This window comes from Corythoichthys intestinalis, chromosome 6 (genome assembly GCF_030265065.1).
Source record: "Corythoichthys intestinalis isolate RoL2023-P3 chromosome 6, ASM3026506v1, whole genome shotgun sequence".
Taxonomy (NCBI): Eukaryota; Metazoa; Chordata; class Actinopteri; order Syngnathiformes; family Syngnathidae; genus Corythoichthys; species Corythoichthys intestinalis.
The window spans coordinates 3,577,302-3,581,025 of NC_080400.1; the positions used below are offsets into that span (position 1 = coordinate 3,577,302).

The window sequence follows — 3,724 nt, forward strand, 5'->3', positions numbered from 1 at the left end:
TTTCCTTGCATATTGATAATGTAACGTTTGCTAAGCGGAAGTTTGGCCGCGAAAACAACACACGAGCCTCAACGCCTTTTTCCTCTTTTTATTTATTAACTTCCCGCCACCTCACCAATGCAAAAACAACAACTACAGTGGGGAGAACAAAGATTTGATACACTGACAATGGGAAAACCCATTGGCAGTGTATCAAATACTTGTTCTCCCCACTGTATTTACACTGACGCTATCTAGTCCACCAATCGGAGCGTCGCGCTGGTGCACCAGCACACCAATGACAGCCCCGCGTTGGTGCATAAATTAACCCACCGATGACAGCCCCGGCGACGCTACAATATTTTAGTTGTGTCTGTCTCTTAATTCCAGATTAACTGCATCATGTTGAGATCAGGGCTCCGTGTGTGGAAGGAAGGGGGGCTATTATGCCCTTGGTTGTGTTGGTGCGTTTATATCTTTGTGCACATTTAAAATTTATGGCACATAACATCTCATAGAGCTGTTATAAACAACTGATAACTAATCTGTCATATTTATAAAATGGATAGCGAATTATATTCGACACGAACTAAAAAAACAGCGTACTTGGAATTGGTGTCTCAACACTGCAGATTCATGTGGCCAGCGCAAACTGTTGTTTTTTTCTATGAAGAGTCAAGTGAAATGTAGGAAAGAAAGAGAAACGTCTTGAATAGACCACCAGGTCGAAACTTGTGGGTGTCTCTTTTTTCTCTTTCGTCTCTTTTTTCTCTTTCGTACTTTTCCCCCTCGACTCCGTATACAAACCGAGATTGTTTGTGCGCGGGGCACGAGAATTTCTGCAGTGGAACCACTTCCAGATACGCTGTCCGTTTTTTTTTTTGTTTTTTTTTTGCTTAGCACGTCGTGTTTGATATCATTGCCAGAAAAACACACATAATAGGACACTTTGCAGTTTCGCTTTTAATGGTGTCCTTATAGTAATATCTGCTGCATGTATATCACTTTGTGACTTTCCAACTCCATGATGAAGCGCTAATCATCCGTTTTCGCTCGTGTTTAACCCCTGGGTGTTATTTGTCCATTTTTTGGCTTTTTTCGTTTTTTTCTGTGTTTAAAAGGAAAAAAAGCATATGAAAAAATACACTAGGGAGCTGATATTTCCTGCAGGATACTAAATCATGTAGAAGTTCGAAATGGCACCATCCGGCAATTTCTAACTTATTGCAAACAGGCTGGGAAGATTTGCACTAAACTCTTGTTATTTTGCCATTTTTTGGCTCATTGACTCCCATTATAAATCATGATTTTTAATATGCTGTAAACCTGATGTTTTATAATGCATTTTCCGTGATTATTGATGCAATCGCTTCTTTGGCGAGTCAAAAACATGCAGATAAAAATTTTTTTGTGTTGACACCCAGAAGTCACTAGATGGAGCCATAGGCCAATACATGAATTTGCTTGCGAAGCAAGCTTCAGATCGGTCAAAAATTAATGCAATAAAGACGGTTGGCTTTACAAAAAAAATGGTGTCAATGTTGTCTGAGCTCACTTTCAGTCTATTTGGGCATGCGTATTTGCAATTTTGCACGTTTGCACAAGACAATAAAAAGGTACTTCCCGGAAATGCAAAAAAACCAAAACAAAAAACCACGTGTTTATTGTTGTCGTTTGAATTTAAACTTTTATTGGTTGGGTGTTTGAATTTCTTTACTCTCATTGGTTCTGGGCATTTTGGGAGTCTCTGTTCTCGCGAGGATCACCATTTTGCATTTCTTCCAACACAACTGTGATCGATGGCGGCGAGAAGTATTTCACCGCAGGACACGATTCGAATGGTGTTAGAAAATCCTGATTCCGACGACGACGACCTTTGTTCGGACGCTTCTTTGGAGAGCCCAGAAGACATTGAACAAATTCTTCCGGACTTTCGATGCCGGAGGAGGACGGCTTTGATGACGAGGATTAGGAAATAGTTGACAACATAACGAGATGAAAGCGGGGAGCAGAAGGCGGGGGCACGGACATGACCACGTTCAGGCGCATGACGAAAATGACGGCGATCGAGGTAATGACGAGAGTGAGTAAGCAAATGTTTTGCATATCAAGGTTTGTCTTGTAAAAGCTGATCAAAGATCAAAGCTGTTATTGTTGCGTGCGCTTGTGCTTTGCAGACCTGAGGCACATACTCCTGCCGCCGGCGCGCACTCAGGTGGCCAATGTGTGTTTTTTCACATGCCGGACATTTCGTCATGCAGCGCGTTTGTGCTGTTCACGGAGATCTACCCTCGTTTGTGCTGTTCACGGAGATCTACCCTGAGTGGAACGTGAAGAAAAGCTACAAGCGCCGACTATTTCTTGAGGAACTTGGCAAGGCTCTAATTCGGCCAGAAGTCCTAAAACGGGAACCACCGCCTTCTGCCGAAGGCTTGGTTGAGCAGCGAGCTGGACCCCCGTCCAAGCGCAAACAATGTGGCCTTTGCACAAAGCCACTTCGGGCTTCGAACATAATAATAAATAATAATACATTTTATTTATAACGCACTTTACATTTGAACAACAAATCTCAAAGTGCACATCATGAATTGTGTATGTTGTTATTATGTTAACTGTTATATTGTATGTATGTTTTGTAAAATTGTTAACATAAATTCTATCATCAAATCAGTTATTGTCACGTTGTCACAGTCTTGTTCTAAAAAAAAAAATCTATTGTTACGACTTTTACTTATCCAATGATGTAATTATGTAATATAAAATATTTTAGTTTGATTTATATATAGCCTATATAGCATAGTTAGTTTTACTATTAGGATAATGCTGCTATTATTGTCCATAGGGGGCCAAAACAAAAAACAAAAAAACTATATGTTTAGATAGGTCTGATGCCACTGAACATTGTGAGTGGTTGAAAGTGAAAAAATATTCAGAAATAACTTAGTTATCACACTTCAAAGGAAAAGCCATTTTTTGGACAAAATCACAAGAGTTGAATGTAAATGAGAAAACTGCAATTGTGTAAAAAGTGGGTGTGCATAAAAAAATTGGTTGTTACGACTTGTGGACTTATTCAAGCCTCTAACTATGTGATATGGAATATTCAAATTAGACTTTTGTTTTTTATATATATACAGCATAGTTAGTTTTGCTATTCGGATAATGCTGCTATTATTGTCCATAGGGGGCATTGAAAAATAAAAAAAAATAAAAAAAAAACTATATATGTGTAGATAGGTCTGATGCCACTGAAGATTTTGAGTGGTTGAAAGTGAAAAAATATTCAGAAATGACTTAGTTATCACACTTCAAAGCAAAAGCCATTTTTTGGACAAAATCACAAGAGTTTAGTGTAAATGAGAAAACTGCAAATGTGTAAAAACTGGGCATGCATAAAAAAATTGGTTGTTATGACTTAACGACTTATTCAAGCCTCTAACTATGTGATATGGAATATTCAAATTAGACTTTTGTTTTTTATATATATACAGCATAGTTAGTTTTGCTATTCGGATAATGCTGCTATTATTGTCCATAGGGGGCATTGAAAAATAAAAAAAATTAAAAACTATATACTGTATGTGTAGATAGGTCTGATGCCACTGAAGATTTTGAGTGGTTGAAAGTGAAAAATATTCAGAAATGACTTAGTTATCACACTTCAAAGGAAAAGCCATTTTTTGGACAAAATCACAAGAGTTTAGTGTAAATGACAAAACTGCAAATGTGTAAAAACTGGGCATGC

The 3,724-nt window shown here is 38.2% G+C and overlaps 1 long non-coding RNA gene across 1 annotated transcript; it reads left to right on the forward strand.

Annotated features, from left to right (window-relative positions):
• The first annotated feature begins 1,473 nt into the window (after positions 1–1,473).
• On the forward strand, positions 1,474–2,649 carry LOC130917665 (uncharacterized). The gene is made up of 2 exons (XR_009063507.1): positions 1,474–2,050; positions 2,157–2,649. It is a non-coding gene; the product is annotated as an uncharacterized LOC130917665 (long non-coding RNA).
• Positions 2,650–3,724: the final 1,075 nt, after the last annotated feature.